This window comes from Python bivittatus, unplaced genomic scaffold (assembly GCF_059951505.1).
Source record: "Python bivittatus isolate LINGU-HERP-01145 unplaced genomic scaffold, Pbiv_v1 ctg000210_np1212, whole genome shotgun sequence".
Classification (NCBI taxonomy): domain Eukaryota; kingdom Metazoa; phylum Chordata; class Lepidosauria; order Squamata; family Pythonidae; genus Python; species Python bivittatus.
Window position 1 is genome coordinate 12,779,696 of NW_028277053.1, and position 26,917 is coordinate 12,806,612.

The window sequence follows — 26,917 nt, forward strand, 5'->3', positions numbered from 1 at the left end:
CAAGAGTCTTAAAAGGAAAGATAGAACCAGGAATGTATTTATTTCCATTTCTATCCTGTCCTTCTCTGCAGTGTAGAGCAGATAACATCAGTTTAAAAACACCATACAGACTGGGGGGGGGGAGCAAACCCCAAAAGTGAGTAGAACACCAGTTACGTTTTAAATAAAAAGTAGCTAACCTGACTTCTAACTAGCTAGGTTGCTAAAAGCCAACTCATGCAAAATAAACTTTAAGAAGGTATGAGGTTCTGGAGACTGCAGTGCGTTAAGCTGATTTACACAGATTCCTTTGAACTGGATTCAGCTCCTGTTAAGGTCATAAGATGGCATGATATTGAAGGGGGTTGCCATCTCTCTCTCTCTGTCTATCCTATAGCCCTATTGACCACAGTCAATCTTGCTTAGCTTTCTAGATAGGCCAAGGTGAATGAGGTATAATTTAGATATGACTTGCAAATCGAAGTTCCAAAAGAAATAAGGACTCATCTTTCTGAATCCCTGCTGAAACGGAAAAGTCTGTTTCCATGGCATATTATTTTTATCCTTACCCTGAATGACATGTGAAAACTCTCTGGATTCCATTTGATGTTGAATCAGCTCGACGCTTGTAAGGTTTCAAAGACACCCCCCCCACCAGTTCTGCATTGAACAGATATATCTCCCAAGCCTGGCGCAGCTTCAGACAGTGCTATTCCTGAATTTTTTGGTAAACAGATTCTGAAATTGATTAAAAAATGATATTACAGCTACTCAGAACTGGTGGAATGTTTTTTAAGAGGTTCACAGTCTGCGGTTACCTATTGATTAAAATGTATCTAAATAGCATAGATAGTATGCTATTAATCTAGTGACTCTGCTTTTAGGATATTTAATTGGAAAACAATATAATGAATTACAAGTTGTTTCTTGAAATATTCTTAGTTATAGTATTGGAATGTTTTCAGATATGCTATAGATTTCTTTTTTTACTTTTCATGAAGGACATTTGTTACATTATTGGTATATTGATTGCAATTTTCATATGGTCTAAGCTTTCCTTTGAAAAGAACTTCAGTGTGCAACTAATAAAAAATAAATTAAAAGATTTAAACAAACATTTGTGTTATCTGCATTCCTAAATTGCTCCTAAGAATTGTTTTTTCGTGTAATCATATTCCCTTTGATTGGTTCATAGGAGAGGGTAGATGAACTTGATACTTATGTTTTCTCCCAATTTCTATCCCCGCCCCACAATCTTTCAGTATATTATCACCTACTTTTTTTTAATTTGCACATTCAATGCATGTATTTCATATACAATTTTTGCAAGCAGCACCTTTTGGGGGGGGGGGTGTGGGGGGTATTTTTTCATCTACTAGACACATTTGTGTGTGCCTGTTTCCATAATAAATACATTTTTTATGCATTCTTAGTTGCTAAAAATTCCAAGAAAAGTAAACAATATAAGATAACTGCATTCCTACTCACATCTTGATTTGGTAAATGTAAATGTGATACATTCTTAGCAAAGTTAGAACAAGATTCTCCCACAGTATTTGATAAATCCCATACCTATTTAAATAGTTCATGCCTCTGCATAGCAATCACTGAAAGATTGATCATAAATGTTAATATTTAGACAACTTTTGAGCTGTAAGCTGTGCCTGGACTGAATGCAGACTTAAATATAAGACTCATGTGCAATATTCCAAGATAGAAAGTAATTTATGAGGAAAACAGTGCTCAGTTTATTATACAGCAAAGCAGTTTGAGATAGACAGATCTATATAGCAAACAAACTTTAGAACTAAAACTAATGTTGAATATATCTTATTTCCATTGCCATGGAAGAAGGAAAACAGAAGCAAATCTATCATAAATACACCTTCAAGCAGAAGGCAAGGTTTCTGGAGGCTGATCCTCATCAATTTCCTCTGCTTAGGGATTTACCATTAGAAGCTGAATGTGACATCCTGACATCCAATATCTTTGGCAAGTTAAATATCTCTGCAGCTGGCACTAAGATTCCTCTAATCCTTCTTTTCCCCTTTCTAGAGATCATTGCATTGACAGATCACCCTTTTTATCCAAGAGAGATGGGTTTATTAATCTATTTTTGGCCCATATAATGTTCATCATATGTTCATCCACATATCTGCTTCATCCAACAGTCCTATTCACCTGCAAATAACTTCTTTAGTTATTGTGGAGAAAATCTACACAATAGTTTGTTGTGTGTGTGTGTTTGTGTTTGTTTCACTTGGAACTCAGTGGCAAAAATCAGAAGAGAGGTACAGCTTAGTCAGGCCAATTCATGTTGGAAATCACAAGGGAAAAAATCCTCATGAATGTCTAATCCCAAACATCTTTTGGTATATAGGAATCAGATCTGGCCAGTCTTATCTGGAACTGGAAGCTTAACAGGTTTTGGCCTGGTTAGTAATTGTATGGAAGACAATTGTAGATTGGAAAATCAAGAAAAGGCCCAAAAGAAGTTAATGGCAAACCATTTCTATACTGTTTTCCAGTCACTGTGTTTAAATAATCACTGACAAACCCTAATATGTGCATTAAGATGTTGTGAAATCTTAATTCTTAGGCTGCTGTGATGGGGGAAATAATACCATTGTTTTTGTTCAGATTAACAGAAAAATAGTTCTATAAATGCTCTGCCATAATTACTGAGAGAATTGCAAGTTGATTATGTTATAGTATATCAAACTAATTTCCTTTCTTTCTTTACATCTTCAAATGTGACTCAAGTAAAAAAATCAAACACAATCCAGTAAAAAAAAAACAAACCCAAAAAGTTATAGTGAGTCATTGCTTGAAAACTATATATATGATGTCTGTTTTGCATTATGCTATTCTCACCACACTTTGACACACTCCTACCAAAATATTTTTGGGGAAAAAAAAGATTTTGCATTTGTGTCCTTTCTTTTTTCACTTTCGTTTTTGTTTACTTAAATGCATGGATGAGAAAAAAATAATTAACACATCCTACTTTAACACTAATTAACTGTAACACTTCCTACTCTACTACTGTCCTTATTACACTTCCTACAGTCCCATTCAATTGAAATGAGAAAAGGAATTTTAATAAAATAGAATTTGACACTGCTATGTCAATGTTCCCATTATCCTTAGTCATTGGCCATTATAAGAGTGGAATCCAACTAGAAATCTCAGGTCATTGGTTGCTCTAACAGGGACCTCCTATGGTTAGTCGAATCTATTGTGTATGAGCTTCAGTATAACACCAGGATCATAGTTTGACTAGTCCTGTGTGCCTTTGAAAAAAATACCAGTATTGGTTAGAGGTCCTGGCCACTCGGGCTTCCATTGTCTGTGGTGGATTTAAGAACATTCTCAAACTTTGATCTTTTGAAGTGCATGCAACCCCTACCAGAAAAACCTGGATACTTGGACAGATGGGCCGTCCACAAAGATGTCCTCTATCTCACCTGGGTTGAAATGGAATTGGTCCCCACTACCATGTTTTGGCACAGATCCAGGACAACCATTAGCAAATGGTCTAGAATTATCCATGAGATCTGGGCCCAGGTTAGTTTTCTTTAGGAGTGGCCTCATTTTGATATTACCTGTTATTTCAAAGAGATTAGTACCTTTCTTTCTTTCAAAGAAAAATGGTGGTCCTCTGATTCTTTCTGTAACATAACCACACCAATACTGGAACCCAAATCATGAAATGCACAAATGACTTTAGCTTCAGACAGATTTGCAATTCTGTTGCAGCCTACTATTAGGGTATGACTGATTCATTTTTAGCTCCTTCACTATTCTAATCTATTTTGTTGGGCAACACTCTGAAGATGCAACAATGGTAAGTTTTTGCTGCCTTTAATGATCTGTCATCTGCATTGGATTCCATATGAGTCTTCCTCCACTTGTCCTGCAGTTGTCATCCCATTTGTTTCATTGTCATCAGCTTCAGAATACATCAAGCAAGTAGTTTGTTTCTGCCAAGTGCGAAAGGGCACTTGAGGACAATCATGTCAGGTGCCCAAATTACTCCATATTGCATTGTTGATTAGGGCTACAGAAACATTCAGCCTTACCAAGTGAAAAATCATCCAGAGACCTCTGAAAATCCTTAAGATCCAGTAGCCCCAGAGATGGGGTATTGAAATTGGCATCCAAACTTTGCAAAAGAGAAAGACTGCTGAAAATCTAAATTTTGATAGATAGAAATCTGTTTATAACAACAACAACTCCTCCTCCTCCTCCCATGCCCAGATGAATAATCCAAATCAAGATTTTGACCTGTGCTCTTACCTGAGACCTTAGCAGCTATTATCTGAAATGGAAAATAATATCTGAATGGAACAGGTTGAGCAAAATTGGGAAACAGGCCATGTTAGGTGGTTGGTATTTGTCATGCATTTGTCCACATCTCCTTCAGTCAAATGTGACTTTTCCCAGGATTGTGGGGCAACTCCAAAGGGCAGCCAGGCAACCCCAATCTACAACACTGTGAGGATTGCAAGTAAGTGCTTCATAAAGGTTTGGGATCTAGATGGACTGCATGAAAGGAGTAGAATGGGATTTCTTTGCAGATAGTATTAACATCATAATCAAAGGGAGTTGTAATGCTAACCTATAGTATTATTGGGGAACATTTTTCTCCCATTTGGATTTCTTCCAAATCAGCAATGAATATGCCCCACCCACTTTTTTTTTTTTTGGTAGCAACGCACGATTCTGCTAATTCCTGCAGTTGACAGTGCCTTCCTCCCCCACACTTTACATTTCAAAATAGTTAGCAAAATAATTCATCTTTTCATAGAAGCATTTGTAATATACCGCTGAAAAAAGTGAGTTACCAACTCACAAAAGTTTGTTTGCTTTTGACCCTGTAAAAAGTATGAGAAAGCAAGCCATTACCAGTCACTGTAGTAGATTATAAACTCTCCTGAGCACAAATAAATAAATTCACAAATAATAAAGGTTAATTTTCCAGATCACCATCACAAAATGAAGCTTTGTGCAAGGAACTGGCAGGTTAGGGTGGACCTACTTGAGACTTTTCCTTTAAATAGTTCTGTAATATATTGTGAGTATTGCTCTAAAAGAAATGATGGTCCAATCTAATAGCATTATGTAAGCGTGCACATAATTGTTAAAAATTTGACTACATACTTTCCTTTCCTTGAGAGAAAGTACATCTGTCCATTAAGTCGGAGTAATTGTGGAGAGAATCAATGCAGGCATTTTCAGAATCTATTACCTGATTTACTAATTGCCCTGTATTACTCCACTTTTCTATTGGACTTTAGGAGTAAATGTTGCTTCTTAATTAGCAGCTAAAGCTATGCCTGCCAGAGGCATCTGCATTGTTTTATAAAACAGTTGGAGCACACTCACATAGGCTTAGAACATTGACATCCCTATTATTGATACCAAAGAGATCGTGGTGGGAAGCATTTGTCAGCCCTTCATGTTAAAGTTAGTTTGTAGACAATTACCCACAAAAATAACTGAACAGCAGTCTTTGTGTATGACAGGAACATTTCCCTGCTAGATATTTATAAACTAGTTTGCAGCTTATGCCCTGCAATGCATTTATTTATGAATTGGTTTCATTGTTTTAGAAAGAATATTGAATCTCTGCACAGTGGAAAGGGTTTCTGATTTTGCAAATCTACCACCAGATGCCCATCAGTTATGAAATTATGCCAAGCAAGGGGACATCCACACATCTTGTAACATATGCATACTTGAATGCCCCCCCCCCCGTGCCAAAAGAACATGGGTCAATCAGGTTTGTACAAATATAAAGGGTAATAAGGCCATTACCTGAAAGAGCAGGCGAAGAGTGAGAAATGAGAAAAAGAGAAAAAGATCACTGGGAATAGGTGAAGTAACGTTTGTAAATGACTTGTTTAAAAAGGGAAGGGAAAAGATGGCCCCTCTAAATAGAATGCATTTTTAAAAAAACAATAAAAAACTTCTGTGTGACACCAATGAATAGTTTAAGATTAGAGAATAAGGAATATGCCATTCTCTTGTTAAGGCCAGGATGATTTTGCCCCTCCCCCATCCCCCCACTTTCATGCAGAATGGATAAACTGGCCATCATTGAGCATATAGAATTTGTTTTATCTGATTTATTATTCCCTTTATATGGACGGGGTGGGCTCCCTCCAGACTCTTTTTCTTTAATGCAGCTTCTGTTGATCCTTCTTCTGGCAACCCTAAGAATTTACCCAATTGCTGATCATCCTATTTCATGCTACCTTTTATGTCTGTTGGCATCTTGTTTTCACCTATTCATTTATATTTTCATTTGGTGTATTTGAGTTTGGTTAGAAATTGGGAGAGTTTGGACACTCCTTGTCATTTAGATCATTTGCTAACACCCTGTGATATCAGATGTGATGAGTACCTACACATACAGTATCTAAATCTCATATTGAACAGTTTGAGAGGATGGGCCATCATTGATTGATTGCTCGGCATAATTGCTTGGCATAATTTCAGAACTGATGGGCATCTGGTGGTAAATTTGCAAAATCAATCAATTGATTGACTCTGAAAGCTTCCATCCACAAGTTGAACAAGAGGGGACCCTACATCTGCCTTCAAGGAAGAAAGAGATGCTTGGGTATAACCTGGATACATAAGGTACTTGATCCAAAAAGCTAAGATCAAAATGTCTTGGACACATGCTATCCAGGCTGTCAATCTCTTTTCTGTATACATGTAAAAAAGGCGTCTCTTTTAATCAATCTTGGGTCAAGTAATCTTTCCAGTTAAGAGTCAAAGGCATTTGGAGAGGGTGTTTAGATGGAAGAGGAGGAAAGAAGATAAAGAGATATGACGAACTGTACCTTGTTTATCTACTGTGTCTTCTTTTTCAAAGTTTGATTTTTTGGAAAGGACAATTAAGAAGACAAATATTTGACAGTATACTCCTTCTTCCCCACCCCAGAAGTCCACCACAAGGTTTGTTTGGTTTTGATTTCACACCAAAGTATGGAAGCTGCCAAGATGTTACGGATAATGTCTGAACCTACCATCTCTTGGTCTCCAGTAAAGAGTCAACGCTTGTCAAGACTATTAGATGATTAAAACACCTCTTTGTTGTATATTTCATGACTCTTTGCTCATGTGGAACAAAAATATTTAGAGGCAGCAAGAGTAACAAGTGTTCTCCACTCACCCATGTAGTTGAGCTGCTGGTACTGGTCCTCTCACATAATGTAATTATTAAATAATTTTATACATTTATTTAAAAGATAAAATGATAGCTTAGTTCCTGTATGGCATGGAAGTAAAATATTAACTAGACACTTCTTCCAGAGAAGATAGAGCTAACAGAACAGAAGAACTGAAAGAAGACAAGGCTATCAGAGCTGGGTTGCAGAAATCCAAATGGCCATTTGAAATGGTAACTCTTTGCTGATATCTATCAGTAGTTTGGATACTTAGATACCAGATCTGGTAGTCCTGGAGGAAGAGGATAAAGAAGGAGAAGAGAAAAAAAGAAGAAACGAAAGGGAAGGGAGCTAGTTTGGTGTGGTGGCTAAGACATCAGGCTAGAAACCAGGAGACCACGAGTTCTAGTCCTGCCTTAGACACAAAGCCAGCTGGGTGACCTTGGGCCAGTCACTCTCTCTCAGCCCTAGGAAGGAGGCAATGGCAATCCACTTCCAAAATCTTGCCAAGAAAATTGCAAGGACTTGTCCAGGCAATCATCAGGATTCAAGACTGACTCAAAGGCACTATATGGAAAGGAAAGGAAAGGAAAGGAAAGGAAAGGAAAGGAAAGGAAAGGAAAGGAAAGGAAAGGAAAGGAAAGGAAAGGAAAGGAAAGGAAAGGAAAGGAAAGGAAAGGAAAGGAAATGAAAGGAAAGGAAAGGAAAGGAAAGGAAAGGAAAAAAACCCAGACATTGGTAGCCCTTGGGACAAACTGAACAATCAGTCCATAAATAAGGATAGCAGATGAGTTTGTTGGTGCAGCCCTTTAAAGAGGGGAAGAAAATTACAGCCTAAACTACCTGTTCATATAATATTTTTAAATAAAGTTTTAATTGTTCATATCAACTAGTCCTCTGAATAAATGAGACACACCATGTAACCCATACACCCTCCCTGTTTCTAAGTCACTATGATTTCCTCCATACCAGAAAGGAGATAATCTCAAAACATTATAAAACTCTAAATTACCCCTTTTGGAGTGGTGGCAGTGAGATTAGAATGTAGATTTCTTTATCCCCCAATGAACCCAGTTTTGTCACACTGAGCATAATAAAAAGTCTACTTATTATTTAATCAAGACATTATGGAGAAGAGAATTTGTATTAATGGGTGTAGGTGGGGGCTAGGATTACATACAATGAACAAAAAGCTGTTCATTTAGGACCATTCCTTTTTTATTTTAAATGAAGAAGGTTAAGGTGCTTTCACTGAGCTGATAACTTTTATTTGCAAGTTATACACCAGAGGAACTTTAAATATTGTTTTTCTGCTTAATGCATATCATATATCTCATGCCTGTCCCAGAAGAAAAAGAAAGAACTGTGTCCTTCAAACATTTCAAATTAAATTTTTTATTAGCAATGAAAAAGACAGCTGATTGCTTCAAAGGGGAAATGCAGAGAGCAGTGAACCTTCCTGAGTGTGTGTGTTTTTTCAAAAAAGGATTTTGAAACTGAGCCCAGTTAAGGGGAAATCTTCACTAGCACAAGGAAGATAACATTCCACTGTGTATTTCTTCTACCAAACCTGAGGCTTAATAGCTGGAAATTCCTATAGAGCAGAGGGGTGTAGGTTACGAATAACTGTAGAAATGGTTCTGGGCTTTTAGAAATGTCAGTAGAAAGCCAGATCTCATTCAGCAGTTTTCTTACATCTCCAGCATGTTCTTTCCATTGATCTTTCCTTTTATCCCCTTAGGAGTTTCCTCTTGTTATCTAAGTACCAACCCTCTTGGGGTGACTTCAGTTGACTTTTCATCTACCCTAGATTTCATCTGTGTGACCCTCTCATTAGGGATAAAGCCAATGTTTACTTTCTGCTTTCTCTTACCTCATTATAAAACAATATTTCTAAAAGTCTAACACTCTCAGCTAGAAGAAAGCATTCAGTCAGCCTTTAGAAGAATTTGAAAAAAAAAAAAAGATACATTCTTAAAATTGGGCAATGAACCTTATGGAAGCTTTGCAACACTGAAAGCATGGAGGGACGAAAAGCCAGGCAGGGGACACACCATACAGGCCTTCTCAACATTCCTTTGTTGATGTAGAAAGTTAATATTTGCTTGTTCATGTACTATTAGAAGGATATCAGTCCTGTCTTATGGGTACCATCATGGCTGCAAAAATCTGGGCAACTACAAGAGGTCAGCAACAATGCTTTCTCTATGCCTTTGCTAGCACTAGTGGTCATCTGGACTTTTGCAGCCCACATACAATATGCTTAACCTTTCTTTCAGGAGATGAGGGAGGCTTAGACAGGGATCTCACTTCCTTTTATCCCTACCTTATTCATCTTGTAAAAACTGTGATGACACAAGAATGAGGAAACAAGTGTTGTGTTCCACCAGAAACAGTGTTGGTGGATCTTGGTGGTAACCTGGCATCCTCCTTCATCTGCCAAGTGCTTCTTCTCAGTCTCTACAGATGGGTATTAATACCACTGTCCTCATGCAGGACTTCCAGGATTTCTGTTCAATCTCTCCTCAGAGAAGAGCTGGACTTACCTGGATCCAAGATATTTGTGGGTTATTTTCATTACTTTTATTGAAACTCCAAGCCTATAAAAGAAACCGGAGGCCAAGCTAAGACTGCCAATATCCACTAACCAATGTCTCAAAAGAAAGGGAAAATATCTATTAATACTGAGCAAAGATCACCAATTAAAATAGGTGTCCTATGTTATTCCACATATGCACACATATTTATAAATCAAGAATATTTTCTTGTCACCCAGTTATTTATCAGCTACCCTGTAGCTTATTTTCATGACTTTGTCACATAGCTTACTGGAGACTTCATGTTTATGGAATGGATTGCATATTCTGCTTTGCATTAATAAATCATATTGTCTATCAAAATCCTAACAAGAAACAGCGATACAGTGTTTACTTGTATATACACAGCAATATACAGTAGTTGGTTTAAAGCCTGACCCCATCTTTCTGTAGTATAAAGAAATTATGCAGAGATCCTGAGTGAGAAATTCTCATTCTGAATTCTTCTACTCTGTGTAGGGATTCTACAAAATCAAATCAAGATCACTCTAGAGGAGTTAGAGAAGAGTTAGGAAAGTGTAATCTCTTTTACAGATCTGACATCACAAAGAGAAACTTCTACACTTCTTTTCATAATGTAGGTATTTGTTCAACACTCCTATATGCCTAAACTCCCTTGGGACTTGCATTTCCTAATTCCATAAACAACAGAGATTTTGAGGAATCATGTTTTGTTTGTTGCTACCAAGACAAGAACGACAACAGAAAGCAAAGCAGTTGGAAGCTCAGACTCCATGCACCAAGCAGCAAATTACTTTATGAGGAAATTATAGTCATTTGCATTCTCACAGAGCAGCACTGTTAATTGAAATGAATTAGCAGGAAATTAAAGTAGGTTCCACCGAGAGTCTTCTTGTCTAGCATTGCTCTCCTTTTGGCATTTTGCATTCAATGTTTTCAGCATTTCACTCCTGAACTTTTGGCAGGCTTAGCAGTAGTCAAAATTCTCCCCATAGAGGATGCTTTCTGAAATTAACTGACTCTTCTCACAAAGGCAGAGCAACACAACATATATTAGCAATGAAGGTTGGAAAAGAGAAGGATAATGAAGCTTTCATTGACAGATGTTTCCAGCACCCACATTACTTAAAATTCATATCTACAAATGCTCTGAAAGGATCCAAGTGCACTTACATACCAACAGTTACAGGCCCCGATCCCTCACGGTTGAAGATGACCGCAGTGATGACCCCTTTTGCCAGCCATGAAATGCCAAGAACATCATGAATGAATCAGTGCTCCCTCCAGTGGTAAGCAGAAGAATATATTTCAGTCAACGTCCTGCCCTGAGCCACTATTAGTCCCTAGTCCTGGTGCAACAGAAATCTCCTCATCTACCCCATACAAAATAAATGAGAAACAATTTCCATGCCCCCATTTCACACATTCAGGGCAAGTTGTCTGCATTCGTTTGGACATATATGCTGTGGCTATGAAGGGAACTTTTTGACTGTAAAACCACAGGCATTTGGAGAACTAAGAGAAGAACAGCTGCTAAAGGAAAAGGCAATGGGAGCTTGGTATGTATAAATGAGCATTATGAAGTTGGACTTATCGTTCTTTTTGGTGTTGCAAACCAAGCTATGATTTCCATGTTCTTATAAAAGTATATCGGTTGCACTGTGTGACAGTTGTCTTGTTCTGTGTTATATTTATTGATTAAAAAAAAACAAACTAAATTTATAAGGCTGCCCAATACACACACACACACACACACACACACACAAATGTGACTATGGGTGGTGTACAAGTACAACAAAATAAATAAGCAAACCAAAAAACCAACAAAGAGACAAAACACAAAAACCATAAAACATTAAAACATGTACACTATATAAATATCAAATACAAAATATACAGTCTCATGAGAGACCTTATAATAATTATTTTATCGTACAGAAAGTAAGTCTTTAGTTCTCATCCCTTCCCTACATCTGGTCATCTGGTGAAGCTGTTTGTTTCGGGTTCTGCATTTCAAGGCCAGTCCTTCCAACCTCTGCAAAGTCATTCCAGGGACATCATTTGTGATGTTTCATCATTCTTCCCTCTACTGGTTTTCTTTTATTTTTAAGCCTTGCCCTTCAAACAAGAAGTTAAAGAGAGGGGCGTCGCTGAAAAGCTGCTTTGAAAACTTCCTGCTGAAAAGCAGAATAGAAACATTCTAATGAGAGAAATAGTTTCTATTTGGTTATTTTTGTGGTCAGTGTGGGGCTCTCAAAGGATTTCAACGTTCCCCCATCAAATGGAAATGATAAAGACACAAGCTGACTTTGGTAAGCATTTAGGGGTATTCTGGGGCTGAATAATGAAATACAGTGGAGCTTAATACAAAGTGCAATTTTCACTATGAAGCACCTTTGTATGTTCATCCGGTCTATAAGAAACACAGCACTCCATCATCAAATATAATGAGATTGGCACCAAGTCTAAATCTAACTAGATAAGATCTGCATTGTTATGCAAAGTTTTTTTCTTTTATCTTCCTTCCCCACTCCCTCTATCGCTGCATTTTTTTCTGTATAATAACTACAGGTATAATAGTTCCTAAGAGAGGTATACTTAATTTTCTTATGACATTAAAAGTTTGACGACAGTATCAGGCTCAGCTCTATCCAACACTGATGGCATTAATGGACACAAACTCATCTCCTGTTTCATTAAAACACTAACTTTTCCAATTAAAGTTCAGCTTTTTAAAAGTCAATTTACATAGGCACCATCCTAAAACAAATAGGAATGCAATTTATCACTATTACAGCTTTCTGAAACATTATCATGATGAGCTTATCCACTGTCATAGCTACTAAAGCAGAATTTGGATAAAGAGCTTGATTAGATATACCCAAAAGGAAGAAATGGAGGTCAACATTTTACATTATTTGTTTAATGCAGACAATGATGCAAGGTGTTTGGTCTACGGAAACATTGGATTTGCAATTGGTATCTTTTGTTTTGCTGGCTCCTGCGTTCCTCTCTTAATGAGGCATCACATGATCTCTTAATGAGGCATCACGTGATATGAAGCTTCATAGTGCTGTAGTAATTGCCATTTCCTGAAGCTGCTACTCAAAACACCATTTAAGCATTCCCTTTCCAGTCTTTTCATTATTATGGATAACGAAGAAGCATCACTTGTTTCCTCTCACAGTGGCACAGTTTCCCATTGTATTTTGCCAGAAAGAACAAGCAATTCTTGTTGTTTTGGCTGCTCCTGCTTGCAGATGGAAAACTGGGAAGATGAACTTGGAAAGAAGGAGAACTGAGAAAGACAGAGAATTGGGAAGAGTCAAGTCTCAGCCTGGCACAGCCTGAGCCCCTATGGGTTGGCTGCAGAGCCAACCTCACAACATACCAGCTCCTGCCATTTATTAGCATCTTTAGAATACTTGACATAATTCCCCTTGCCTCCTAGTCCAGGAATTAGTCCTTCCCATGTTTTATTGACCAAACTGCAAGAGATAGGTGCCTATGCATGTCTGCAATCTGCTTTCACGTGTTCAGGGAGCAAGATCTTCTTGGGTAAGAATATTGCAGATATTATTTATTTGTTAGATTTATGTACTGCTTTCATTTTGTACAACTCAAGCTGCCATACGCAATGTTCCCTTCTCCTAATTTCTCCACCACAACAATCCAGTGTGGTGGGTTGGTCAGAGAGAGACAGCGATTGGCTTGAAGTTATCCAGATGGAAACAGTAACTATTGAAGGGTATTCCAGAAAAGGAAGATAGTTGAAGGAGATAAAGAAGGTGGATAAGAAATACTTTAGTTATCAAGAGAAGAAGAAGAAGAAGAAGAAGAAGAAGAAGAAGAAGAAGAAGAAGAAGAAGAAGAAGAAGAAGAAGAAGAAGAATAAGAAGAAGAAGAAGAAGAAGAAGGAGGAGGAGGAGGAGGAGGAGGAGGAGGAGGAGGAGGAGGAGGAGGGGGGGGAGGAGGAGGAGGAGGAGGAGGAGGAGGAGGAGGAGGAGGAGGAGGAAGCAGGTAGAAACTGGGGAAACCCAAAGTAGAGAAAAAATGATAACTTCTCCTTCCAGTTAGTCTAATTGAACACACATCAAAAGGTCAACACACTCTTAATAAGGTTTCAACCGGCAAAGGTCACTGTTGAGAATGAAAGGATGGTCATAAAAACCTAGAGTCTAAACTATCAGTAAACTTAATTGACATTGACTGCTCTTCTGAATTCATGCACGGTTTAAGTCTACCATGATGAGGTTTTAAACCAATACATCCATAAGGGTAGATCATTCTGTTTTCAAAAAATGTTATAAATAAGTAAGTAAGTGTCAAGTACACAAATGGAAAAAATGAATGACTATCATTCTTGACAAAGAATTATTTGGCTGTATCTGGGAGGGTCCTGTATTAGTCAGAAAGAACCCAGTGCTTTTAGTAGCCAATGCTAGAAGGTGAGGCATTGCCTTGATAGGCTTAAGAAATGGGACACTATTTGGCTTTTATGCCTTCCAGATCAGGGTACACTGGAGGCACTCTGTTTGATGACTTTTGCAAAAGATATCTTGTCGTACTCTATTAGCCCATGGCCATTCAGTTTCTGACCAAGCTAATTTAAGCATGAAAAACAGGGCTATGCAAAAATATGGGGGGAAGGGGGAGAGGACTTCATGCAAAGCACGCTTTCAAAGCTACCTCATGGAGCAAAATGCCACCTCTCCCACATCTAAAAACAAAGCACGGTCTTATTGTTTTGCTTCATATTGAGGCCATATCCCACAGTAGTTAGACTTCCTCAAAGATAAAGCACACGTAGAAGGTTACTACAGATGATTGACTCCAGATCTGGACTTGGTTTCATCCCAAGATATTACTTAAGCTAAGCATCTACCTCCTTCAGATTTGGATTTAAATCTCAGGTCTTTTAATGAAGGCACAAACTGAAGGGTTAGAAAATTACCTTTGTTTTATGGCTATATTTCCTGTATTTCATGAATCTTGCATTTGAAAGACATCGGGGGAGGGGGGGGGGGAAGCCTGTTAACGATCTGAGGTTAGTATGGAGCAGCTTATGACTCTGACAAAAGCAGCAGTGCTAGGCTTGTGGAAGCCATTTCAAAGCCATCCCTCCAGCATATGTCATACCAAAAGACTAAATGTGTAAATGTTTGTCTTCATAATTCCGTGCCGCTCTGTGTGACAGCAGTGGCCAGTAATCCTCTGGTTCCTTTGAGATGTGCTACCCACTGCTAAGTTCTTTGATGCTGCCCCATCAGATGCAGAAAGGGATGCCTGAATGGCAGGCAACCCTCCCAGTGTTGGGGCCGTAACTTGGCAATCTATACAACCTGCCTTGATGACTCCTAGCACACCTCTGTCTCCTGCTGCAGACCTCTCCCAGCCCTGCTTACAAATTCTCTGGCAGCCCGCCTTGATCTCTGCCTTTGTTCATAGGTGAATCTAATTCAGTCATGCATTTTGATCGGGGAAGCTTAGCAGCTTTTACATGAACCTGAGAAATAAACAAGGCCCGTGTTGTTGAACAGCTGCATCTTTCCTGGGGCAGTCAAGGCTGAAGCAGCTATTATGCAATAGCTATAACAAGCTATTTATTTCCCCTTACCCTTTGGTCCCAGCACCACAACCTTACATATTGAGGAAGGCAAGGTAGTGACTGGGTTTTTGAAAGGAAGTTAACAGCAAAGATCATAACCAGAATATTGGAGGAATGGGGTTTTTTTAATTTTATTTTATTTTAATGGGACAATTGTACTGCATCAAGAACATAAGCAGTGCCTTGCTGGATCAGACCACTGGTCAATCGAGTCCAGCAGTCTCTTCTCACAATGGCCAACCAATTGCACAAGGAAGCCCACTTGGATGACCAGCAGATGGCCTTCAGATGCAGTCCCACTGCCATTAAGGCTAGGTGCTGTTGATCCCCAGAACTTCCATGAATTGGTCCAACCCCTTTTTGAAGCCAGTCAAGCTGGCAGTGAGCACCACATCTTGTAGTAGCAAACTCCAAAGTTAAATTACATGTTGTGTTAAATAAAATAAAATAAAATAAAATAAAATAAAATAATAAAACAACCCTTTGTCTGTTGTTTCCTTTTGTCTGTACACAGACCCTTCCATATTTAGTTGCATTAGTATTATAGAGCAGCCTTCAGTTCTGTTCTTTGAAATGAGCCCCCCCCCCTTCTCTCTTTCTCTCTTTCTCTCTCTCTCATCTATCTGTTTCAGAGATCTAGATTTGAAGGGCAAAATGTGATTCAAAGCATGAATGGGATGACCTGTAAAGAACCCCTTAAATCAAGCATTCCACCCTTAAGTGAAGCATTGATATGTCAACCACAGATGTTAGTAAAATGATAAATAGAAGATAAATAGCCAGTTGCATCTGACTTTTGTTTAATCACAGGTAAAAGGTATTAATCTTAAAATATCTTCCAATATTTTTGGAAAGCACACATTATTTCCAGTCAAATACATAATAAAATCTGAATGCCTCTGAACTGATTTGGCCAATTTGGAGTATTAGACACTTCCACACGTGCTTAGGAACAGCTTTTTCTGAATCAATTCAGAATTCCCACTTGAATTAATTGATTTGAAATCCAAGTCATATGGTATCCAAAATCTGGATCAATTTTTCTGAACTGATTTGAATTTGCTGAAGCAGAGTTGATTTTCTGAATCAAATCAACAATTCAAATCAGATTTTGCCTGATTCCATTAGGCCTATTACATACTTCCTGGGGCTCCATCAAGCCTGTGTCCTTCTAAAGTTCTTCTCAGAGGCATCTGTTGAACTATTGTGGGAACACAATATTGGACTTAATAGTCCATACTCTGATTCGGCAAGTGTTATATGTTCCTTAAATGAGTGGAAAGCAGATAATGATGTAGTCAGGAAAGGTTGTGCTTTATATCATTTACCAGTGCCTGCAGAAACATGTGAAGAATAATGCTATTCATTACTTTACTTAAATTTGCAGTTTTTTGTCTTTTTTTTTTTCTCGTCTCTTTCCACACACAAACACACACATAAATCACACATGCAACAGGGATAAACTACACATACAGTGTATCTACATTTTAGAAGTACAAATGAAATATTTTCTTCTAATTCTATATAGTAATATATATCTTCTTATTATAATTATATAATTCCTTCATATTTTCATAATATAGGAATTATCATATAGCATTAAGGAATGAATCCACACACACACACATGCACACACACGTGTGTGTGTGCATGTGTGTATCCATCCCCCTTTGCAAAAGGAGTTGGGAGCAGTTACCGGTAGCACGGAAGCTGCGCACGCCCGAAAAAGGCACGAAGCAATGGAAACCCCGCCTCCTGCGCTCGCCCGCTGGGCTCTGCTCTAGGCAGGAGGCAATGGCAAACCACTTCCAAAAACACCTTGCCTTAAAAACTGCAAGGACTCGTCCAATCAGTCACCATAGAGTCGGTAACGACTGAGTGCAGATAAAAAAAAAAAAAGGACAAGCTTGGGTGTTCTGGTTCCACTCTCTCTCCCTCTCCTGGGATCAAAAATTGGAAGGGGCAATAATAGTTATCCAACTATAGTATAGACATTCTCTTAAACTATGTCCTTGAACAACTTTACTTACTCTGTCCAGGTGAAGTGTTCTTCTTATTCAGTAGCATTCAGTGGCCCAACAAGTCTTCCTGCTCACAACAAAAAGTCCTCCTGAGATAGTCTGTTGTGTCATGAATTGGCCCTTACCCTGAATTGGATGATTTGTTCAGGATCCCCTCTCTCTCTCTGTAAGTCTGACTGGGTCACTGGTTCCCAAGATCTTGATTTTAGACCCTCCAAGGCCCTCTTTCCCCAGGAACCTCTCTAGACTTTCCCCTTAATGCTAACCTCTTTTGCTGGTGGTTCTACTGGAGAGAAAATGAAATTGCCTGTTCTGATCTCCCCTTCTTTAGGGTCCTCCTGGGCTGAATCTCCTGCAACATATCTCCCCTTGTTGGTTCCTGGGCTGGACTACCTGTTGCTATAGCCTGCTAGCCAACTAGACCTGAGGAACCCTCATCAGCTTCAGAGCACTGTGGACACTCCTTGCAGTTGCTCCAACACTGAGGATATGGTTTCTTTTTAGCTCCTCCCACAGTATAGTTTGTTTCTTCCCCATTTTTTTTCCAGGGGCTGGGTTCCCCTCTACTTTTGAAATTTCATGTCATAAGATATTCATGACAAAACCAGAACAAACTCTAATAGATACATATATGTGTATACACAGACACAGACACACTCATGTCTGTATATAAACACACACACACATATGTATTCTCTATATCTAAATGTACATAATCTTCTCTGATGGTAATTCTATAACTTTATTTTCATCTAAAAACATGTTCATAAAGTAATATGATTGTGTATTTTATGCATATTTTAATAATCCATCTATTCTGTTTTCTATGCTAAAAGAAAGCTGAACTTTAAAACATTTAGGATCTTTTTAAAAAGAAAAAAAAAAAACCTTCCAACACCTTGGAGCAAAGTTCCAACTGTATTAATCATTAACACTTCACATTTTTGATCTTATGATTGATTACATATTTGAATAGCATGTGATACTGGAGGCCTTGAAATTTGATTAATTTAGGCTCAGGACCTACAAAGGTTTCAGGGATAAAAATCAAAAGAAAGAGATTAATTAGTCAGGCAACAACAACAAACTCTAGCAATGAATAAATAGAACCACTTAGAGTTTTTAAGTCTATTCAAATGGCTGTTCTTTGCACTGATGGGGTACTCCACACCCATTGGGTATTATGTGGCTAATCTCGTTGAGACTTTTCTATCAGTCTGAGGCTTCATTTAGCAGTTTCAGTAGACAGTCACTACATACGGCACATGTAAAAGCTCTTTTGTTGTGCTCAGTAGTTGACTACAAGACTTAGAAGATACAAATAGGATTTAATATAGTGTAATTTTAGGGTATGTCTTTTTGTTTAACTGCTCTTGATAGTTTGATCTCGTAATGACCTTGAACAGCTCAATGCTTGCCATAAATCATTCTGAGTAGGGTTCCAATAATCTCCTTCACTATTAAACCTGTAAGGAGGGGTGGGGGACAGTAAAAAGCAAGAAGGGTAGCTGTGGCCTTTCCAATGTTGCTGAACTATGACTCCCAGCTAGTATTGCTGGCTGGTTGGGAGACATACTTTGATAATATATAGAAGACCATAAGTTCACCATGTTCTTATGGTCTTACGTTATGTTGTTATGTTATATGTGATTATGCTGAATTTATTCTATCCTTCTGTGCTTTAAATAAGTCTGCTATAAAACAAGTTGCACATTGCATTTACTGAAATGCTCTCATCTACCCAACTATATCAACTCCAAATTCTCTTGTAGATGATCATCTTCTCAGCTCTTTGTTTCCAAGATCAGAAAATAAGAGTATTTACAATATTTCAGTTTCAAAATGCTAGGCGTAATCCAGCCAAAGTTAAGTATTTTAGCTGTGATTTCTGTGAAGGAATCAATGCTTTCAGCTAAACTATGACTTTCCCATGCCCTGTGCATTTAATTAATATAGTAGATATTATTAACATGCAGTTGCTATTTTAGAAAGGTAGAGATCTGTATGGAATTTACACGCCATTACTTAATGTGTCCCTCATATCTCATCATTATAACAAAAACTGCTTAATTAGACTCAAGAGTTGCCATACAAAGGGCATGCTTTGCTGCTCTCACATGGCACATATCAGTGTGATTCCTTCTTATACAGCTGAGAGAAATAATGGTGCTCATATTGGTTCCATCAGTTAAACTGTTGTTCTCAACTTGCTTATCAAAGTGTAGCCACATATCTAAAGGGATGATTTATGACAATGCTAGGAGCTCAACAGCTCCTGTTGCAGAATGTTAGTAAGGACACTGTGGGAATTGTGATCTATTCTACATCAGCCCAACCCAACCCCAAACGAAACAACCGGAATTGTCAACTTCTGATTTTAAAATAGCTCTTACACAAGGGAATGGAAAATGGAGGAATGGACAAATTTTGTTTTGCTTAATATTTCAGCTCCCTACCCACTCCCCAAACAAGTACAAAAAGTGAAATAAAAGCCAGGTACTTATGTGCTTAAAAAATACAAAGATACATGCTGGTATATGTACATTCGTAATTTTCTCTAATGTAAATCAATTTTTGTACGACTGTCTGAATACAGATGTTTTCATCTGTATGCACTGTCACTTTGCATATCCATTTTGGTAAGTATTTTTTACAGGTTCAAACTGTATTTTAAAAATTTGCAGAGTCTGTTACACATTCAGGAGGTGTCAATATCTTAAATTCACATTAAAAAAAATGGTGGATCTATAGATCTTCCATCTGTAGTGAAATATACCATTATTTCAGTAGGTATTTTCATCTTCATAAGTACCTTACAATATACTCAAATCACTTACCTGGCGAGGTTGGAAAAAAACCCAAAAACTATTTTTAACATTGAAATTGAAGTCATTGTTGTACAATTAAGAATACTAGATCTGAGCTACAGATACCAGTATGACTTCTACAGAGGAACCAGGAAGTAGAGAGGTTTCCCCCCCTTTGCTGCCACCCAGCATTTATCCTGATTTTTGCAGCCCTGATCTGTAAGCACTACATGTTATAAGCATAACCTACATTCAGAATAATTAAACATCCTGTTCTGCATTCAAAAACATAGACAGCTTAATAATCCATCCCTAGTAAGTTTTACATCTTTGCATACTCTACATACAATATATAGTATGTATAATAATATGTGTAATATTATCTGCCATTGAGTTAATTGGGCACGGTTTCCATTTGAAAGCACATAATTCTTCCTAAGCAGTATATTCTAGAGCTGGAACCAGCGATGTATCTATCATTTGTGGAGCACTTATTGAACTCAATAAGTCAGTAATTCACCAAGATCTACATGTTAATTCACGGAGGATAACAGTTTTAAACTCTGTGCTGTAGGCTTTTCTCCAAGGCCTTTTTAAAAATCCGATGCCTTTGAAAAGGGTGCTGTGGATTCCTGTGAGGTCAGTCCAGGAGTTACTAGAAAAGATAAATGATATGTTAATTGTGGTTATGGCTATCCAGAATTCTTTTAGTCACTGTAGCATTAGATCAGGTCTAATCTGCAAAATAAGCAACTCAAGAACTTAAGCATCTCTAAATACAGTATAGAAAGGTACTAACCGTTGCCCATTTTAATGTCATATCATTAGCAGTTCTGGATGACCCTGACTGTATGTTAAGAGGGTATCTCTTTGTAGGTCTTTGAAAGTGAAAACAGTAAGGATTTTCCTCTGATCCTCCACAGAGATTTCTGTATAGGAAGTTTTATTTTAATCATGCTTTGCTTCATGGAAGAATATATACTTTTTATATATCCAACAACATTTCATAAGAGGTTGGGTCTGTTACCGAAATGGTGAACAGATATATGTTGTTGGCTATGAATGAGTAATTATTCTGGGTTCTAGTTTATGAAAACTTGATATAGTTTTGTTAGATAGAATAATAATGATAATATGGAGGTCTGTTGAACAACTATTAAGGAATGTATTAATGTTATCTAAGCTAGCTTAATTGCTTGGCAAACTAGTGTAGCCAGTTGGGCATTGCATGTCTTTAACCAATAGCAGAGAGGTGCTGTGCTCATGTGATGTCCAGGACACTTCTTCCAAATCATTTTTGTCAAGTGCACATCAACAATCAATCAATTATTTTTTTGGTAAATTTATAATCTTATTTTCAGAACCGTTTTATGCTAGAGATGTATGGAATATTCACTACAGTTTTAATATTCTTACTTTGTTTAATATAGAGAGAAAGAAATGAAAGATACTTCTGGCTGTTATCACAATGTAGCATCAATAAAGAAGAAACAGTTTTGGTACCAGCACCATTCTGTGTGAAGAGTTTAGAGATACATAAGCATATTTCAAGGAAGATTTTAGCACCTGAGTTAAATTAAACACTGAGTAACTTTGTAATTCAAATATTGTTAATATCACAATTTTCAACCAATAGCTGGATCAAAGTAGAATTCTTTGCTGAAACCCATAGTTACCTAAAACTTGTAATGAAGTTCTCCAACAGACATTGGGAAGAATGTGTATTCTTCTGTTTGACTGAATAATTAATATGGCTGCCCAACTCACTGAAGCAACTTTAGGATTGGGCTCTACAATTGGCTAGAACAAACAAATGAACAAAAACACAAAGGAACTAAAAACAAAACAAAATCAACACCTAGAATTGAAAATGATAATTACAAAATAGCTAAATAACTGAGGCCAACTATTGTATTGACCACTCAGAAAAAATATCAAAGTCCATCTTCTGAAAATATAAATAGGCTTTTTCTTAGCAGAAATTGCTTCCCAAATGTATATGGCAGACAAAATGGTGTACAAACATGTAGGTATTTGGGGATAGTTTCCTAGGACCATTAATTCTGTCAGTCATTCTGTGATTTTTTTTTTTTTTTTTTTTGGAGGGGGGATCATATAGACATATCATGCACTTGGCTTTCAATTGAAAAAGAGAGAGAAAAATGATAGAAACCCACATTGATACACTTATGTTCTTCAGCTGTGATTCTGCTCTTTTTAAGTACTTTGCACTTTGGAAGTTTAGAAGGAGTGACACTCAAATATTCTTACAGGTCCTTAATAATGTAGAGACCTGATGTAATAGAGGCGAATATGTGAAGCTCAGGGTTGAACTGTGGAGTCCTTGGGGAACCAAGCTCAGAGAACCCCAAGGACTCCACAGACCTGATATATCTATCAGATACCAAAGGCTTATCACAGGAGAAAGATAATGTTCATCATATGAAGGAAATATAGGAGCTCTGGCAGAGATACGTTCCATGACCTGCAATCTAGTGTTCCTATGAAAGTGCTTCTCTGTGTAGCATCTAAACTGGACTGAAGGACATAATGTGGATTTGTACACCAGAACCTCACAAAAAAAAAATCCAGTGGTTTGAAATGCAGCAGCTAAACTGTCAATCAGACCATATGAAGGACCTGCTTTCTTTCTTAAATCATGATCATTTGGCTCCCGTTATCCCAGGTTTCAAGAAAATGGCATAATTGATACCTTCCACCAAGCTTTTGTAAGTTGACTTTAATGATACCAGTTTTAATTCAATGTTAATTGTCTTGTTTTTACTTTCAATTGTTATAAGCTGCCTTGGAGAGAAAAATGCTGAGTAAGAATTAAAGGGAGAGAAAGGGAGAGAGATGATAGATAGCTATTATACATTTTATAATTTAAATACATTTTAAATGCATTTTATATTATTTAAAACAGCTAAACCAACTTGTGGGCATTTCTGAACTAAATATTTTGAGATCAAAATATTACAAAAGCCACTTGCTTCTGTAGGAACTTCTACATCTTTAATTCTTCTAGCAAAGCTATTCTCCAGGTGTCTCTGTCTTCTCCAGTTCAAGCAATGAGGAACAAGCCAATGGCACCAAAGTCATGGAGCATTCTCTTCCTTTGTAACACCAAATATCCATGCTTCTCTTCCTTCAGATACCATCTCAATCATTTTAATTCATCCTGTTTCTTTTTATCATTTTTTAATCCCAAACTTGGCAACAGTTTTTTCTTGCTTTTACCATTTTGGGAGGGGGGCTTTTTATGGGGCTTTTTCTTTCTTTTTCTTTCTTTTCTTTTCTTTCTTTAAACTTTCCTTTTAATGTGACATGTTTTATTATCTATTTTATGCTTTCTATTTCTTTTAAATTGCTTCAGACATTTTATGAAGAGCAGAGTATAAATTTATTAAAGACATGAATAAATATTTCTGCCAAACTGTTAGTGGTATTTGCCTGACATGACAAATTATGTAATGCCTAAATCTTCTAGGACTTTGACTAGGAATATTAAGTTTTTTTGGGTTTTTTTGGTCAGATTCTGTTAATCATTTTAAAGTATTAAGTTATATAGGTTAAAAGACTTTAGATCTAAATTTTAACGTTTGTAATTCAATGGTTTTAGACTGAAATTACAATGTTCTGATTGAAGATATATCTTTGCATTGTTGTTAGCTGTAGTATACCTGAAATGGTCTGGAGACTTATTCAATAAACTATTTGCTTGCCAGACTTTTAGTTCTTACACAGTACATAGAAGCATATCTTCCAGCCTTTTTTTTTTTTTAAATCTGCAGAAAATGCAATCTCTATCTGTATTTTTCTTATTGTATTAACATTTTCCCACATGTGTAAACAATTCCTTTTTACTTTTTTCCCTTTAAGATCTTGCTCAACAGAATTAGTATAGTAATAGTATAGTGCAGACTAGCCCTTGGTAGAGCAGCTGTGAAGGCCTTGGAAAAATATTCAGATCTTGGGATGTGTCTGTACCTACAAAGATCAGAATAATGCAAGCCATGATATTCCCTGTGACACTCTATGGAAGCAAAAGTAGGACATTGAAGAAGCAGGATAGGAAGAGTATTGATGCCTTTGAACTTTGGGGTTGGAGAAGACTCCTAAGAATATCATGGACAGCCAAGAAAACAAACAAACAGATTATCAAACAATTCAATCCAGAGTTCTCACTCAAGACACAAATGACCAGAATCGAATTTTCCTACTTCGGACACATTATGCGAAGACCTTCCTTTCTGGAGAAGGCTTTAATGCAGGAAAAGATGGAAGGAAAGAGAAGAAGAGGATGACCACCAGCAACATGGACGGAGTCAGTTACAATGGTGATGAGTGCACTGTTGGAAGACATGAAAGACTAGGTTAGGAACAGATCGTCTTGGACAAAATCTGTCTATGTGGTCACTAAGAGTTGATACCAACTTGATGGCACATAATCAATTGAAAAGAATCATATACTTTTAAAATGTATTTCTCCTCCTTCTCACAGATGCATTCCAGTTCAGACTTTCCATTTTCCCTCTTCCTCATTTTTGTCTATCTTTGCATTCTTTAGATTGTGGGGGCAACAATCTTCTCATCCCCATTTCCTTCCTTTGCTTATTTTCACAGAAGTTGTCTGCAATGCAATAAAACAGCTGTACTTCAACTGCTGGCTCAGCTTTGAAGCAAGATAGAGAATGATATCTGATGGAAGACAAATTCTTGTTAGAAGTATTTTAATGTCACTAGAAAAAGTTTATTAGCAATAAGCAAAATGATTTTGTTTTCCTCTGTAGGAATTGTTTAATCAAAGAGAATAAGAAGATCAAGACTGCATAAGATGCTTATTAAATTAGTTCTTCTGAACTACAATTAATGTTCCTGAGTAAGACTTAGGGAAGGAGTCACAAGATAGCCATGGGCAAGCATTCCAGCTATGAAGTAGTGGTAGTAGAAAACATTACCTTGAGCAAGATGTTTTTGAGCAAAAAAACAGTCAGTGCAAGTCACCAAAGATTAGTTGTTATCAATTTGGCATGGGGGGGGGGGGGCAGGTTTGAGAGAACTTAAACAAGAGCCCTGCCCAAACAACTTTGTTTGGCAAATTTCATACTTCTGAATCAGGTTCCTAATGCTTGGTGTATGCATTCTAGTGAAGTATGGTCAAGGTAAGCCTGTTGGCCTAACTGTAATAACTACTAACATCTAAGAACAGTGTGCTGATCACTGATGCTCTGTGATCTGTGATACTCTGGACTCTCTGGGTAACAAGAAAATTGTATCTATTCATTTAGTTCATCTGCTCAACCCCACCTTACTAGCATAATGCCAGAAGAGATATATACGAAAGAAAGGTTAAAATAAAAAGACATTGCATGCAAACTAATTTCATGTTGCTTCAAAATATAAAATTCTTCTGGGAGAAAGCAACTTTGTAAGCAGCAGGCTATTTTCTAAGGTTTTCATAAACTAGTGCTTATCACAGACTAATGAAAATATTAATATTTAATCCTGTTGTAACTATTATCCATAATATTCCTTACCAAAAGCAGGTAGTGAATTTTGTGATTGTGATGTCACATTCATCATCTATGGAAATGCTTTGGAAACAAACCTGCCTTTTTGCAGCTTCACTTGATGGATGCTTTATCCTAGACATTGGCTTAAAGGCATGTTTAGATTTATTTGTGGAGCTTCACCCTCTGGAGAAAAGGATAAACCAAAATAGAGTTCACTTTGATCAGAAATCAGACTCAAGATTAAATGGGTTTAAAGAGTTTATTCATTAATATTGGAAAACCCCAAGTTGTTGCCACAGCAGATAAATAAACAGACTATACTAGTATCCATTTATCTATTTCACTTCTCCAAACAACATATACATTTTGAAACAGCAACAAAATTCATCACATATACATTCATTGCAATTTAATATTAGGGATTTTTCTCCCAATTAATGTGAGGGTAATAAATCCCTGCTTCCTTTTTATTTCCTTGACATAAATCACGCTTTAGGAAGTAATTTGAAATAATGCATCTTTTCCCTTTGACATACCAAATCAGGAGTTCCTTTTATTTGTATTCTTTTAATTTTGTAGTACTTCTGTGTTGTTGTTGTTTTTTTTTTTTTTTGTCTAATGCTATCTAGTCATTGTTCCATGAAACTAAGAAGCAGGATTCATGTACACATATGGCGAAATAGAGAGACAAAGGTGGAATTATCCCTACTCAATGTAATAATTTTTCTGATTATTAGATTCTGCTGTCAATTCATATGTCCCTCAGCTGTGCTAGAAAAAAAGAATGCAGCAAACCCCCTGACTTTGCTTTTCGTCCTACCCACATCAACACACCTACTGTAGTTCTCTAATCACCTCTGCACTGATCTTATGGGAATCCAGCTGAAATTGGTAAGAATGCAAGAGAGGAAAGGGAGAGCTGTGAATACAGAAGGGAGCCCTGTACAACACAACAAGTTTTGTGGATAAACAATGAACTCAATCTCCTGTCCTGCTGACTGCAACATGAAGACATCTGGCTAACCATGGTTAAAGGACTGGTCAATATTATTTGGATTCAACTCATCCCCAACCATCAATGGAGGCTGCTTAGATTTCTCTTTAGCAATTCTACTTGGCCCAGCCCAACTCTTACAATGCCTCATGGGCCACTTGTGGGGATCAGGGTTAGGAATCTGCCCAGCTCCTGTTGTCCACTTTAGACTACTGTGGGAATATCGGTGTCCTCTGGCTGTTGGTTCTGCTCT